This window comes from Thalassophryne amazonica, chromosome 4, assembly GCF_902500255.1.
Source record: "Thalassophryne amazonica chromosome 4, fThaAma1.1, whole genome shotgun sequence".
NCBI classification, from domain to species: Eukaryota; Metazoa; Chordata; class Actinopteri; order Batrachoidiformes; family Batrachoididae; genus Thalassophryne; species Thalassophryne amazonica.
Window position 1 is genome coordinate 5,103,440 of NC_047106.1, and position 17,413 is coordinate 5,120,852.

The window sequence follows — 17,413 nt, forward strand, 5'->3', positions numbered from 1 at the left end:
AAACAGCAGCACCAAAATTCATTCCCCTTCCTCAAACGCTCACATGAGTCTTGTGAAGGTGTGAAGACATTTAAACACAGACAAAAATCCTACAATATTAGCATGTATGAGAAGAAAAATGGAATGGGAATCTTTTCTTTAACCATGTGATGCATTTTGGATTAGTTTCTGATTCTGCTGCAGTCTCAAGGTGTGAAAAAATACAATAAATAAGTAACAGGGTTCAAAAGTCAGACAAAAGGTCTGAAAAATAACAAAGAAACTCACAGTAACGACCAGGTGGACGATAGATAATAACAAATAAACCCTTTGGAGCCAAAATGGGACAGGTTCAGTGCTATCATAAGGCCTCGTCTTGTAATGGAAAAAGTTTTTGGATCTGCCTTCAAATATAACCGCACCTTTTAAACACAGTCCAAACATTTAAGAATTGCATTAAAAAAGGAAAAAGTTGGTGTTTACAGATAAAAATTCATACTTGCTTTTATGGTTTTGCTTAAAAACTATATGCTTGGCTAACTGTTTCTGTGGAGCTTCTGTGATGATCAACCATTTTTTGAAATGCACACTGCCATCTAGTGGCCTCAGAAAGAACATCAGATTTTTCATGAGGCCTTTTTTTGCTATCAGCAAAATGTTTTGAGGCATTTTGTGATGTGCAAGTTAAATGTTGTACACATAGTATACATAACGATGATTTTCATCCATTTTTCAAGATTAAGTGATAATTTTCATTCTAAAGCTTTCAAACACACCTTGATTCAGCTTCAGTGCTGTATTATGTCCCCAATGAGCAACGAATGTGGAGCCAAAAGTTTACACACATTAAAATTTTAAACCATCTTAAAAAAAAAAATTAAAACTAGTAATAAATAAACAACAAAATTAAAAGCACATTACAATTAATCTCATTTAAAAGGTTACAGGTGAAATAAAGGAGTTTCACACTGTGTTCACACTGTGTCTTTGCCTTGTAATATGTATTTTCTGGAGTATAAGTTGCACCTGTTCAAAAATGCTTCTTGAAGAGGAAAAATCTGCACTGAAGTATAAGTCACTCCTCTTTTCTGTATTTTCAGCTCTTTCATTTATAATATTTGTGCATTATTTTCATCTAGTTTTCATTTTTTAAAAGTCTGATATAAAAAGACAGTTATTCTTATTAACAATAAACATGCGATATGGCAGTATAAGTTGCTCGGCCTCGAAAAGTAGTAAAAAAAGAAAAAATGCACCTTATGCACCAGAAGCAGCGGTATACAAAAATAAGCATATGGATTTTTATTATCTCTGTAGACTGCAGATTAATAAAATACTGCAAGGAGATGAGAGAAAGGTCCTTATTATATTGGAATTTAGTTTTAGTTTTTATCCAAAATATTATGTAGACTGAGATAATGTTAACATTTATTTTGGTCCATGGTCCTGCACCCATTTTTTTTTTCCTTCATCTGGAAGAGTTTGAGCACCCCTGGCATATAATATGGATTGTTTGTACCATTTGCTCTGGTTTCAGAAAGGTCAGAACTACAACACGCCCACATCATACCTGCCTACTTTCAGGAAAGCGGGCCAGTGGTCTGCCTCAGTCAACCTGGTGGGCATCCAGGGTGGTGGACTAGAACGTCCACGCTGTAATGTTTTCAAGTAGTGCAGTGAAGTAATAATAAAGATGATGTTTCCTCTAAGAGGACGGGACAGAGTGAATCTATGATGGGACTCAGTGTTTAATCATGTCACTGTAACAGCATCAGGTGGACGCCACCATCTAAGAAATATCTTTGACCTGATGTCAAAGGTAACACGTTCTCACTCCCAACTTGTCACATCCATCCATCCATCAATTTTCTTCCGCTTTATCTGGAGTCGGGTCGCAGGGGCAGCAGCTCAAGCAAAGCCGCCCAGACCTCCCGATCCACACACACCTCCCCCAGCTCCTCCGGGGGAACCCCAAGGCCTTCCCAAGCCAGCCGAGAGATGTAGTCCCTCCAGCGTGTCCTGGGTCTTCCCCGGGGCCTCCTCCCAATGGGACGTGCCCGGAATACCTCTCCAGCGAAGCGTCCAGGGGGCATCTGGAAAAGATGCCCGAGCCACCTCAACTGACAACTTTTGATGTGGAGGAGCAGCGGCTCGACTCTGAGCTCCTCCCGAGTGACCGAGCTCCTCACCCTATCTCTAAGGGAGCGCCCAGCCACCCTGCGGAGGAAACTCATCTCGGCCGCTTGTACTCGCGATCTCGTTCTTTCGGTCATGAGCCAAATCTCATGACCATAGGTGAGGATCGGAACGTAGATCGATCGGTAAATCGAGAGCTTTGCCCCCCTACTCAGCTCTCTCTTCACCACGACGGTCCGATACAGCGACCGCATCACTGCAGATGCTGCACCGATCCGTCTATCGATCTCACGCTCCATCCGTCCCTCACTCGTGAACAAGACCCTGAGATACTTAAACTCCTCCACTTGAGGCAAGGACACTCCACCGTCCTGAAGAGGAAAAAGCACCTTTTTCCGGTCGAGAACCATGGCCTCAGATTTGGAGGGGCTGATTTTCATCCCGGAGGCTTCACACTTGGCTGCAAACTGCCCCAGTGCACGCTGAAGATCCTGATTTGATGAAGCCAACAGAACCACATCATCTGAAAACAGCAGAGACAAGATTCTGTGGTTCCCAAACCAGACCCCCTCTACACCCTGGCTGCGCCTAGAAATTCTGTCCATAAAAATAATGAACAGAACCAGTGACAAAGGACAGCCCTGGCGGAGGCCAACGTGCACTGGAAACAGGTTTGACTTACTACCGGCAATGCGAACCAAGCTCCTGCTGTGGTCGTACAGGGACTGGATAGCCCTTAGCAAAGGACCCCGGATGCCGTACTCCCGGAGCACCCCCCACAGGGTGCCCCGAGGGACACAGTCGAACACCTTCTCCAGATCCACAAAACACATGTGGACTGGTTGGGCGAACTGCCATGAACCCTCGAGCACCTGATGGAGCGTGTAGAGCTGGTCCAGTGTGCCGCGACCAGGACGAAAACCACACTGCTCCTCCTGAATCCGAGGTTCGACCATCGGTCGAATTCTCCTCTCCAGTACTCTGGAATAGACCTTACCGGGGAGGCTGAGGAGTGTGATCCCCCTATAGTTGGAACACACCCTCCGGTCCCCCTTCTTAAACAGAGGGACCACCACCCCGGTCTGCCAATCCAGAGGCACTGTCCCCGATCGCCACGCGATGCTGCAGAGGCATCTCAGCCAAGACAGTCCCACAACATCCAGAGACTTAAGGTACTCAGGGCGGATTTCATCCACCCCAGGAGCCTTGCCACCGAGGAGCTTTCTAACCACCTCGGTGACTTCGGCCTGGGTAATGGATGCAACTCGTCACATCTTGATACAAAAGGTTTGTGGTGTCCAAACATCAATATATGACAAGTCTGGGAGCTGCTTGGTGTGGAAACACCAACCACGACCACATTGTGACACAAGGGGCACTGACCTAGCATCAAAATGTAATGTGCTGGGAGTGAGAATGTGTCGCCAAAGGATACCACTGGACAATAACCAAGATTAATCAGAAACTACCAACTACTTTACCAGTTATTGTTAGTAAAGGATGGTTACTGGTCTCAAGTCAGGTTGGGGAGCATCAGCCACAACATGAAACCGCCTTGGGTCCTAAATGGCAACCACCCAGATAGACATCTGGTCCATCCCTATGTTTCCAACTGAACCATCCATCTGCCTCAGCAAGATGAAATGTGGGCGTCTCTGCCTTTTCGAGGTCTTTGATCCAGCACACAGGTGCCCACTTGTCCAGAATGTCATAGGTGAAATTTCATCACAATTCAAGTGGTTCTCCTCAAGTGAGTCTCCATATGTAGGAGTTTGAAGGATCCTTGGGTACCGCGAGAATGAAACAAAGTAACCTAGGACCAAAGACAGCTGTGAGGTTTTGTCAACTTACCATGAGCCTGTAGTCAATTTTGACCTAATCAGTCCTATTTAAGGGGACTAAAACAACACTTATAATCCAGCCTCAGTGCACCATGACCTAAACAAAAATGTATGGTGGTCATTCCAGGGTAGCAGCTGGTAGCACCCAATTTGTGGTTTCTCAGTTGTGAACCTCGCACCATCTCGTGGTCCGTGACCCACGTGAGAGGTCAGTTTCAGCAGAGTTCCGGTTCAAGGTACAATGTAAACACAACTTGTGAAGTACGAACAACAAGACAACGTTGGGGCATGACAGAAGTCCATCACAGCTGCTACACCTCCTCTAGATAACCCTCTCAACTTGGGAGAACGTGTCATCATCATAATCACCCGTGAACATGTGAGATCAATGCCATCCACATCCTCACTTTGCCACTGTTTACATGTGCTGTGAGATGCTGGAACTCTGCTGGTGCCACAGTGCATTCTGGGAAATGCAGGGGGCTACCAGGGGGATTATGGGAAATGTTACACTACAGAATGAAGAATTACAGTAAGTAAGACCCTTCGGCTGCTTCCTTGTTTGCACTTTGTTCAGCCACAGCAGATCCAAGGTGGACCCGCATGTTGATTCTGGCACAATTTTTATGCCAGATGTCCTTCCTGATGCAACTCCACATTACATGTGTGTAGATTACAAATGTGGCAGGGATGGGGTTTGAACTGGAAACCTTCCACACTGAAACCCCTGCCTGCAACGAAGAATTGCATAGAGGTCAAAATTTTAAAAAGCACCAATCTGAATGAAATATGTACCACATTATTTGTCTCATCATAAAGAGTTCAAAAAGGTATAGTTTGGATGATCTATGACCAAACATTCTGGAGTTATGGGGTAAAAACAGCAAGAATGGTGACAAAGGCTCATTTGAATTTGTCTTCTTTTTCTTCTTCCTCCGGCTGCTCCCATTAGGGGTCGCCACAGCAGGTCAATCGTTTCCATCTCACCCTGTCCTCTGTATCTTCCTCTGTCTCACCAACCACCTGCATGTCCTCCCTCAGCACATCCATAAACCTCGTCTTTGGCCTCCCTCTTCTCCTCCTGCCTGCTGGCTCCATCCTCATCTCCTGTTGTCAAAAGTTCAAGTTTTGGATTTTTAAAGAAAAGGTGATGAAAATTATTGGTTGAGCTAATAGGATTAATTAAGTTTTGAACATGTTGAATGTTTGGTCTCAAGTAAAGGTCAAACAAGGCTGACGACCGTTAGATTGTATGACATGTGACATATGTTACCTTGTAACTTGACAACTAAGCATGTCAGATGCTGCAAACTAATCCTTTTAAAATCCCAGTTAACTCAACCAATAATATGCATCACTTTTTACAAACACTGGAGCTACTTTAACTTTTGACCTTTGACACTGTTTTGCTGTTTTTACCCCAGAACTTTCAGTCATACACGGTCCAAACTGTACCTTTTTGGAATCTTTGTAGTCAGACACATAATGTGGTGTATGTTTCAATATGATTGGAGCATTTTGAGGTGGGCTTCATAGATAATTGGCAAAGCTTCTAGGGAAAACCTGGTCTTGTTAGGAGAGACGGCATCCATCCCACTTTGGATGGAGCAGCTCTCATTTCTAGAAATCTGGCCAATTTTCTTAAATCCTCCAAACCGTGACTATCCAGGGTTGGGACCAGGAAGCAGAGTTGTAGTCTTACACACCTCTCTGCAGCTTCTCTCCCCCTGCCATCCCCTCATCACCCCATCCCCGTAGAGACGGTGCCTGCTCCCAGACTACCAATAACCAGCAAAAATCTATTTAAGCATAAAAATTCAAAAAGAAAAAATAATATAGCACCTTCAACTGCACCACAGACTAAAACAGTTAAATGTGGTCTATTAAACATTAGGTCTCTCTCTTCTAAGTCCCTGTTGGTAAATGATATAATAATTGATCAACATATTGATTTATTCTGCCTAACAGAAACCTGGTTACAGCAGGATGAATATGTTAGTTTAAATGAGTCAACACCCCCGAGTCACACTAACTGTCAGAATGCTCGTAGCACGGGCCGGGGCGGAGGATTAGCAGCAATCTTCCATTCCAGCTTATTAATTAATCAAAAACCCAGACAGAGCTTTAATTCATTTGAAAGCTTGTCTCTTAGTCTTGTCCATCCAAATTGGAAGTCCCAAAAACCAGTTTTATTTGTTACTATCTATCGTCCACCTGGTCGTTACTGTGAGTTTCTCTGTGAATTTTCAGACCTTTTGTCTGACTTAGTGCTTAGCTCAGATAAGATAATTATAGTGGGCGATTTTAACATCCACACAGATGCTGAGAATGACAGCCTCAACACTGCATTTAATCTATTATTAGACTCTATTGGCTTTGCTCAAAAAGTAAATGAGTCCACCCACCACTTTAATCATATCTTAGATCTTGTTCTGACTTATGGTATGGAAATAGAAGACTTAACAGTATTCCCTGAAAACTCCCTTCTGTCTGATCATTTCTTAATAACATTTACATTTACTCTGATGGACTACCCAGCAGTAGGGAATAAGTTTCATTACACTAGAAGTCTTTCAGAAAGCGCTGTAACTAGGTTTAAGGATATGATTCCTTCTTTATGTTCTCTAATGCCATATACCAACACAGTGCAGAGTAGCTACCTAAACTCTGTAAGGGAGATAGAGTATCTCGTCAATAGTTTTACATCCTCATTGAAGACAACTTTGGATGCTGTAGCTCCTCTGAAAAAGAGAGCTTTAAATCAGAAGTGTCTGACTCTGTGGTATAACTCACAAACTCGTAGCTTAAAGCAGATAACCCGTAAGTTGGAGGGGAAATGGCGTCTCACTAATTTAGAAGATCTTCACTTAGCCTGGAAAAAGAGTCTGTTGCTCTATAAAAAAGCCCTCCGTAAAGCTAGGACATCTTTCTACTCATCACTAATTGAAGAAAATAAGAACAACCCCAGGTTTCTTTTCAGCACTGTAGCCAGGCTGACAAAGAGTCAGAGCTCTATTGAGCTGAGTATTCCATTAACTTTAACTAGTAATGACTTCATGACTTTCTTTGCTAACAAAATTTTAACTATTAGAGAAAAATTACTCATAACCATCCCAAAGACATATCGTTATCTTTGGCTGCTTTCAGTGATGCCGGTATTTGGTTAGACTCTTTCTCTCCGACTATTCTGTCTGAGTTATTTTCATTAGTTACTTCATCCAAACCATCAACATGTTTATTAGACCCCATTCCTACCAGGCTGCTCAAGGAAGCCCTACCATTATTTAATGCTTCGATCTTAAATATGATCAATCTATCTTTGTTAGTTGGCTATGTACCACAGGCTTTTAAGGTGGCAGTAATTAAACCATTACTTAAAAAGCCATCACTTGACCCAGCTATCTTAGCTAATTATAGGCCAATCTCCAACCTTCCTTTTCTCTCAAAAATTCTTGAAAGGGTAGTTGTAAAACAGCTAACTGATCATCTGCAGAGGAATGGTCTATTTGAAGAGTTTCAGTCAGGTTTTAGAATTCATCATAGTACAGAAACAGCATTAGTGAAGGTTACAAATGATCTTCTTATGGCCTCGGACAGTGGACTCATCTCTGTGCTTGTTCTGTTAGACCTCAGTGCTGCTTTTGATACTGTTGACCATAAAATTTTATTACAGAGATTAGAGCATGCCATAGGTATTAAAGGCACTGCGCTGCGGTGGTTTGAATCATATTTGTCTAATAGATTACAATTTGTTCATGTAAATGGGGAATCTTCTATACAGACTAAAGTTAATTATGGAGTTCCACAAGGTTCTGTGCTAGGACCAATTTTATTCACTTTATACATGCTTCCCTTAGGCAGTATTATTAGACGGTATTGCTTAAATTTTCATTGTTACGCAGATGATACCCAGCTTTATCTATCCATGAAGCCAGAGGACACACACCAATTAGCTAAACTGCAGGATTGTCTTACAGACATAAAGACATGGATGACCTCTAATTTCCTGCTTTTAAACTCAGATAAAACTGAAGTTATTGTACTTGGCCCCACAAATCTTAGAAACATGGTGTCTAACCAGATCTTTACTCTGGATGGCATTACCCTGACCTCTAGTAATACTGTGAGAAATCTTGGAGTCATTTTTGATCAGGATATGTCATTCAAAGCGCATATTAAACAAATATGTAGGACTGCTTTTTTGCATTTACGCAATATCTCTAAAATCAGAAAGGTCTTGTCTCAGAGTGATGCTGAAAAACTAATTCATGCATTTATTTCCTCTAGGCTGGACTATTGTAATTCATTATTATCAGGTTGTCCTAAAAGTTCCCTAAAAAGCCTTCAGTTAATTCAAAATGCTGCAGCTAGAGTACTGACGGGGACTAGAAGGAGAGAGCATATCTCACCCATATTGGCCTCTCTTCATTGGCTTCCTGTTAATTCTAGAATAGAATTTAAAATTCTTCTTCTTACTTATAAGGTTTTGAATAATCAGGTCCCATCTTATCTTAGGGACCTCGTAGTACCATATCACCCCAATAGAGCGCTTCGCTCTCAGACTGCAGGCTTACTTGTAGTTCCTAGGGTTTGTAAGAGTAGAATGGGAGGCAGAGCCTTCAGCTTTCAGGCTCCTCTCCTGTGGAACCAGCTCCCAATTCAGATCAGGGAGACAGACACCCTCTCTACTTTTAAGATTAGGCTTAAAACTTTCCTTTTTGCTAAAGCTTATAGTTAGGGCTGGATCAGGTGACCCTGAACCATCCCTTAGTTATGCTGCTATAGACTTAGACTGCTGGGGGGTTCCCATGATGCACTGTTTCTTTCTCTTTTTGCTCTGTATGCACCACTCTGCATTTAATCATTAGTGATCGATCTCTGCTCCCCTCCACAGCATGTCTTTTTCCTGGTTCTCTCCCTCAGCCCCAACCAGTCCCAGCAGAAGACTGCCCCTCCCTGAGCCTGGTTCTGCTGGAGGTTTCTTCCTGTTAAAAGGGAGTTTTTCCTTCCCACTGTAGCCAAGTGCTTGCTCACAGGGGGTCGTTTTGACCGTTGGGGTTTTACATAATTATTGTATGGCCTTGCCTTACAATATAAAGCGCCTTGGGGCAACTGTTTGTTGTGATTTGGCGCAATATAAAAAAATTGATTGATTGATTGATTTTTCAATTTCTTCATTGACCCCTGCCTGGCTACAGCTGCCACCCTGGATGGCCACCATACATTTTGTGTGGGTCATGATGCACTGAGGCTGGATTGTCAGCATTGTTTAGTCCCCTTAAGTGGTACCAAAATCCTGCTTGACCCCTGGACTAGCATGGCTGTGGGACTTGTACGCTAACCAGTGACTAAATTATATCAATTTTCACAACTTTTTCAATAAGCTCCACCCCCTTTGACAAGCAGAGGGTAAAGATAGTTTCTATGAAAAAGGCCTGTACAGTCCTTTAAGTGATTTTAAAACCTCATTTGTGAGAACTAAACCTGTAACAGAGGAGCGATGAATCAAAAGGTAGCAACAAAAGACGCTGAAACTACGACGCTAAGAGAAATGTGTCTTTGGGGAAAAGAGGGAACAAAGTTCCACAAACGCAGGATGAAATATAAAACAGGCACGATTATTCTCCCTGCATTTTGTTTTTTGTTTTTTTTTCTTTTTGTCACGCTGCCTTGGGAAAGCGAGGCGACCTGACTTTGCAGAGCCCCGTGTCTCCGTCTCCTCACTTCACCCAAACTCATTTATTCCAGCGGCTCAACAGGTAATTTTCCAGGTAACATCCAGATTTGTGGCTGCGCCGGCTTCTCTTCAGAATGTATTCTAATTACCGGTGGCTCACTTTGATCTGAGGCCTTTTGCAGCTTCACAACTTCACTTCCAATCGCTTCTCATCAGGAAGCCTAATTTCTTTTTGGCACCGTACCTTTTTTGTGTAATGGTGGATGTACAGGTTCAGGTACGTGGTGGAGATAAAAGCAGGTGGGGGGGGTGTTAATAGAACCAAACACTAGCAGGGGAGATATCACGCCACGGCGTCTCAGCGTACTCCAGTTGGGCACGTGTGATGCCAAGAGGCGGAGTCTGGATTAGAGATTTATCTTATTAAAAGTTTGAATTTGGAGGTTGTAATTTCCACCTGTCGTCAGGATGAATCGTGTAAGTAACGCTCGCGTGCAGACGAAGTGAGATGATGGTATTGTTGCCTCAGATGTGCAGAAATCAGCCGCCGCCGTTCTTTTGTTGCTTCCGAGGTCGTCGCCGTCAGTTCAGGGAAAGTGAAACTGACAAATCCTTCCTTTAAATATCTCCGCTCTTAGTGTCACAGCATTCCAAAATCCAGTTGTGCCTCCTTTGTTTTCGTCACACTTCCAGTCTGGGAAAACCGGCAGTTGTTCCTGATCAAAAGCTTACCGCACATCACGCTCCCGCCGCGGGATAACAGGAGGTTAGACCTTTTTCTGTAAGGCGATGAATTCTGCACTTATCTCTTACTCCACTCAAGCTGGACTGGCGTCATCCTGACTTTGCCCACCATCTTTAGCCTTTGACGCGGCAGGACGTCAGGCGAAGTCACCATGCACGGCTTATCTCACGGAGACAGCGACGTTACACACACGACCAACACATGACCTCTCAACCCAACTTTGACCAGCCCTCCCCCACCGTCAAGTGGGGGAGGGCTGAGTTAATTAAACCACAATTCATCGCCTCAGCAGGAGCGGCGCGAGAGGAGGGCGGAGCACAATTACACGATGGCATTTACCTTCCAGTTTTCCCATGTAGCATTTTTTTTTCCTGACAGCCACTGCTCAGAGTGTGAGCCTCACCAATATCCCATGATGCCCCAGTTCACAGCTTGTTACTGTGCATCTTGTGTGGACTCTGCATAGACTCCAACTGAATATCGGCCTTGATGTCAAACACACTTAAAGACACAAAGAAAGAAAAACATTTTCTTTAAATCTAGAAGAACAGAGCAAAATAAATTCAGGAAGATTTGCTCTGTGGTTTTCTTTTTTATGCATTTAATGAATGAATGAATTTATTCAGAACACAGATGAACAACAATAAAGACAATAACAAAACATAAAAAGAACAACGTACAAAGAAGCCGTGTGGCCGAAAGGGTGAAGGCAGAAGCAAAGCTTATAGACACCCTCCCCTAAAACCATATATATATATATATATATATATAGTCATAACAAGATTACAAAAAATGTACATGAACAATTTAACTTAATCACTAAAATTTCAAAACACAACCAAACAAGCAATAGTGTACAATCCCAAGTACAATGACAAAAATGGGAAACCTAATCCTTCAAACAATAAATGGACTGCATTTATATTGCGCTTTTCCATCTGCATCAGACGCTCAAAGCGCTTTACAATTATGCCTCACATTCACCCCAATGTCAGGGTGCTGCCATACAAGGCGTTCACTGCACACCGTGAGCAATAGGGAATAGGAGATTAAAGGCCTTGCCCAAGGGTCCTTAGTGATTTTCCAGTCAGGCGGGGATTTGAACCCATGATCTTCTGGACTCAAGCCCAACACCTTAACCGCTAGACCATCACTTTATACATAATTTGTATTATGATGTAATCAGTCAAGTCCCAGAATTTTAAAATTTGCAAACAACCAAATAACAGATGTGTTGGCTCACGATATGGTTTATTACTGAGAATTCTTATAACTTTCTTTTGCAATAGAAATATTGGTTTAGTATTAGTTCTACATGTATTTCCCCAAACCTCGACACAATATGTCATATATGGAACAACTAATGCATGATAAAATGGTCAATGAATGTTGGAAGAGGAAGTCTTGTGCTTTAAGTACAATTGCAATAGGTTTTGACATTTTAGACTTAACATAGCTAATATGTGTTTTCCATCTTATTTTATTACCAATATAAACACCAAGAAATTTGGTATCTGTTAAAATTTCAAATTCAGTATTATGTAATAATAGATTTCTGCTTAGGTCCATGGACTTACTCCCAAATCTGATACTCTTAGGTTTACCAAAATGAAGCAATAATTTGTCTGAATCAAACCATTGTTTAAATTTCTGTAATTCATTCTCCATTGTGTCCAGGCACCGTCCCAAATGATCCCCACTACAAAACACAGTCATATCATCAGCAAATAAAATACAACTTACGGACTTGGAAACCAAACATATATCATTAATATAAAAAAGAAACAACAATGGCCCAAGGACTGAACCCTGGGGCACCCCATAAGTAATCCTCAAGAACTCGGAATTTTTCTCACCAATGTGGACACACTGATACCTATTGTGTAAGTAGCTTGCTGTCCAGTCATGTGCCAATCTCCTGATACCATATTTCTGTAATTTGTCCAAGAGCAAGGTGTATTGCTGCTTACACTAAGGATATGATGTTTAGTTAAGATATCATCTGACCTCATTACAAATGCCTTTTCAAAAATTTTAGAAAATTGTGGTAGGAGGGAGATTGGCCTATAATTTGAAAAAAAAAAAACATGTCTGTCACCAGATTTGAACAATTGTATCACTTTAGCCTCTTTCATTTTGAAAGGAAATTTCTGAGTCATTAATGACAAATTTAAGACAAAAAGGTCAAATGTCCAGATAATAAAAGAGCTGCATTTTGAAATCACTGAGTCACATTGACTGATAGGTTCCTCCTGTCTTATAGTTGGTGCTATGTACCAAAAAAGTTCTAATCCACCATAGTAGAAAAAGAAAAATGTTTACATCAGATGTGAATTGAACACATCGTTTAAACCGTGGACTAATAATGACACCAAAGTTATACTGGTGAGTAAACGACTATATTTTATGCTAGAAATGAGGTCCAGGTTGTTAAAAGTGGCAGTTCTCATTTAATTCGGGTTGTCTTATATATACATGTTTCTCCAGTGATATTTAAATGAGCAGGCAGCTGTTAATTAAATAACCTCTTAATTTTGCTGTCTGAGAGACACACCAGTAACACAACTTTAGATAAATAAATCTAAAATTATCTTCCTCAAACTCAAACTGAAAATAAATCTCTACAACTTGATATAAATTAATTAAAAATATATAATCCAGCTTCCTGATGAAGTGGTGTTGAGGAGGATTTTCTTAAAAAAGGACCTTATAGTTCAGCTACAATTTGCCAGAAAGTACATCTGAGATGCAAGCCTAAATTTAACGTTTTAGTGAAAGAAACTTTTGCATTTCTTTATAACTGATGTAAATAAAGTCCAAGCCATATATTACAGAAAGTGTGCAATAATTATTTGAACAAAATTAGACAGGTACATAAATATGGCCACCCTTTTCATTTTATTGATTTGAATACATTTATCACTAATTATTAGAACACAAAATTGGTTTGGTAAGCTCACTGACCCTTGACCTCCTCACACAGGTGAATCCAATCATGTGTCCAATCCAATCATGAGTATTTAAGGTGGACATTTGCAAATGTTTCTCCTCTTTGCATCTCTTCTAATGAGTGGCAACATGGGAGCTTCTAAACAACTCTCAAATGACCTGAAAACAAAGATTGTTCAACATCATAGTTTAGGGGAAGGATACAAGAAGCTATCATGACATGAGATATAGTCACATAGTTATTCACGTCGGCACCAATGATATCAGGATGAAGCACTCAGATGTCACAAAAATGGACATAGAGAGGACTTGTGACCTTGCCAGAAAGATGTGTCAGCAACGATTAATAGTCTCTGGTCCCCTCCCCTCCCGGGGTACTGATGAGGCATTTAGCAGGCTGACATCATTAAATAGGTGGCTGGTGCAGTTTTGTAGACAGCAATGCTTTAGCTTTATTGATAACTGGCCTTCGTTCTGGGGCCGCCGTGGCCTGCTGATGCCGGATGGCCTCCACCCTACTGGGGAAGGCGCCGACATCTTGTCTACAAACATAGATAGAGCTCTACAGGGAGGGTAACATTAGGAATCTACAGCAGGTTACAGAGCAGGTGATTAGAGACACTGCAAGGCTTATGGCAAATGTGGGTGTGTAATCCATTAGCTTTGTGGGGAAATTAGTGCAGAAAATCCACTATGGTGATAGTGCAGTTTATCTGCCAGGGAGGGAAATACAACAAGTTGAGACTGTGGTCTGCTTCCGTAGACATGTCCATAAAAATCATATAGGGATATGCTTTGCAAAATTAATACCCATTATTGTATTGGATGATGTTGAAATTGTGGATGGCCCAGTGGTTGTTCCATCAATATCAAAGATTTTGTGTCTGCTACCTACAATGCGTGTGGAATGTCTCAAACCTAAACCTACTTCTAGGCATCTTATATATGATACTCTGGAACCATCCCTAAACCCAAACAGTTCAACTGTCAACCCCACTGAGGTCCTTAGACTGGGTCTCATTAACATAAGGTCACTGTCCTCAAAATCATTGTTGATTAATGATTTAATTATTGATCATCACTTAGATATGATTGGGTTATGTGAAACCTGGCTTAAACCAACAGCCTCCCCATAAATGAAGCCTACCCAACAGCATATACATTTAGTCACATCCCTCGTGATGCGAAGCAAGGCAGGGATGTTGCTCTTATTTATAAATCTAGGTTTAGCTTAGCTGTTGGGGGTCACAAATATAACTCTTTTGAGCAATTTGGTGCATTCATCTCTAACTTGTGCTCGCTCGTCTTTTCACAGCGTCCCGTCATGTACGCGTCAGACGCCAGCCGGGTGGCTTATGTAATAAATCTGCTTCGAGGAGAGGCACGCGCCTGGGCTAGGCGCTCTGGGAGCAGAATTCACGGCTCCTACCGACGTATACTGGGTTTGTGAGGGAGTTCAAGCAGGTTTTTGATCACCCCCATAGAGGCGAATCTGCTTCGAACTTTCTGCTGTCAATCAGGCAGGGGTGTCGGAGCGCAGCTAAGTATGCAGTCGACTTCCGCATTGCAGCGGCGCGAGCCGGCTGGAATGCTGTTGCGCTCCGTGCCGCCTTTGTAAACGGACTGTCTCTGGTCCTTAAGGAGCACCTGGTGGCGAAGGATGAGCCGCGGGATTTAGACGGGCTTATAGACCTGGTTATACGGTTAGACAACCGATTAACAGAACACCGACGGGAGTAAGACGAAGGGCGTCGTCAGGCACAAGCCGTCCCTCTTCCTCCCGGGTCCGAAAGGGAGCCGTCTTCCCCACGCTCCACAGCCAGGGCACTCCACGTGATGTCAGCTCCCCCTGCTGACGTTGTTATGGAAACGAGCAGGGCCAAAAGGCGATCAGATCAGAGACAAAGGAGGCTGGTCCGTGGGGAGTGTTTTCTCTGCAGCTCAACCGAGCACACACAGAAAAAATGCCCCAAACGGTCAATACAACACCATTCGTCCTTAGAGACTAAGGCTAAGGGTGGGTCACAATACCCACGCAGGGAGACCCCGAAAATCTGCACGCATCCCAGTCACGATCCTGAGTGGAGATCTAACCCTTCACGCCCCAGCACTGGTGGACATGGGGTCGGAGGGGAATCTGCTGGACAGCAGATGGGCAAGGGAAGTCAGGCTCCCTCTAGTGGCTCTACCTTCACCTTTGAAGGTACGGGCACTAGATGGCACCCTTCTTCCATTAATCACACACCAGACACAGCCAGTGACATTGGTGGTGTCTGGTAACCACAGGAAGGAGACTGTGTTTTATGTAACACCTTCTACCTCCCGTGTGATATTGGGTTATCCTTGGATGATAAAACACAATTCCCGGATTGATTGGCCGTCTGGGGTTGTGGCTCAGTGGAGCGAAACCTGCCACCGGGAATGTCTCGGATCCTCAGTTCTGCCTGGTGTGACAGCTAGTGAGGAGGTTAAAGTCCCCCCCCAATCTGACGGCGGTGGAAAGTGAGTACCACGATCTTGCTGACGTTTTCAGCAAAGATCTGGTGCTCACCCTTCTCCCGCACTGTCCGTATGATTGTGCCATTGATTTGATCGCGGGCGTTGAGTACCCGTCCAGCAGGCTGTACAACCTCTCACATCCTGAGTGAGAATCAATGGAGACCTACATCCGGGACTCATTAGCTGCTGGGCTGATCCGGAATTCCACCTCCCCGATGGGTGCTGGTTTCTTTTTTGTGGGCAAGAAAGACAGCGGACTCCGTCCATGCATCGATTACAGGGGGCTGAACGAAATCACGGTTCGCAACCGATACCCTCTGCCCCTGTTAGATTCAGTGTTCACGCCCCTGCATGGAGCCCAAATATTCACAAAACTGGATCTTAGGAATGCGTACCACGTGGTTTGGATCCGGAAGGGAGACGAATGGAAGACGGCATTTAACACTCTGTTAGGTCACTTTGAGTACCTGGTCATGCCGTTCGCCCTCACTAACGCCCCCGCGACGTTCCAAGCTTTGGTAAACGATGTCTTGCGGCACTTCCTGCATCGGTTTGTCTTCCTATATCTGGACGATATACTCATCTTTTCCCCGGATCCTGAGACTCATGTTACACATGTACGTCAGGTCCTGCAGCGGTTGTTGGAGAACCAGCTGTTTGTGAAGGGCGAGAAGTGCAAGTTCCACCGTACTTCTTTGTCCTTCCTGGGGTTCATAATCTCCTCCGACTCCGACGCCCCTGATCCGGCGAAGGTAGCGGCGGTGAGAGATTGACCCCAACCAAACTGCAAATTTTTTTGCTTTTGCTTGCCTCTACTGGTGGTTGGCTCACACTGCGGTATTGTCAATCAATCAATCAATTTTTTTATATAGCGCCAAATCACAACAAACAGTTGCCCCAAGGCACTTTATATTGTAAGGCAAGGCCATACAATAATTACGTAAAACCCCAACGGTCAAAACGACCCCCTGTGAGCAAGCACTTGGCTACAGTGGGAAGGAAAAACTCCCTTTTAACAGGAAGAAACCTCCAGCAGAACCAGGCTCAGGGAGGGGCAGTCTTCTGCTGGGACTGGTTGGGGCTGAGGGAGAGAACCGGGAAAAAGACATGCTGTGGAGGGGAACAGAGATCGATCACTAATGATTAAATGCAGAGTGGTGCATACAGAGCAAAAGAGAAAGAAACAGTGCATCATGGGAACCCCCCAGCAGTATACGTCTATAGCAGCATAACTAAGGGATGGTTCAGGGTCACCTGATCCAGCCCTAACTATAAGCTTTAGCAAAAGGAAAGTTTTAAACCTAATCTTAAAAGTAGAGAGGGTGTCTGTCTCCCTGATCTGAATTGGGAGCTGGTTCCACAGGAGAGGAGCCTGAAAGCTGAAGGCTCTGCCTCCCATTCTACTCTTACAAACCCTAGGAACTACAAGTAAGCCTGCAGTCTGAGAGCGAAGCGCTCTATTGGGATGATATGGTACTACGAGGTCCCTAAGATAAGATGGGGATTATAGCTGCAGCATTTTGAATTAACTGAAGGCTTTTTAGGGAACTTTTAGGACAACCTGATAATAATGAATTACAATAGTCC

The 17,413-nt window shown here is 43.3% G+C and overlaps 1 long non-coding RNA gene across 1 annotated transcript in view; it reads right to left on the minus strand.

Annotated features, from left to right (window-relative positions):
- Positions 1-5,147: 5,147 nt before the first annotated feature.
- Positions 5,148-17,413, minus strand: part of LOC117509084 — a 28,544-nt gene continuing 16,278 nt past the window's right edge. The window contains exons 3-4 of the long non-coding RNA XR_004560230.1: positions 9,262-9,268; positions 5,148-5,349 (exon numbers count right to left, since the gene is read on the minus strand). This is a non-coding gene — a long non-coding RNA (uncharacterized LOC117509084). The remainder of the gene's footprint in view (positions 5,350-9,261; positions 9,269-17,413) is intronic.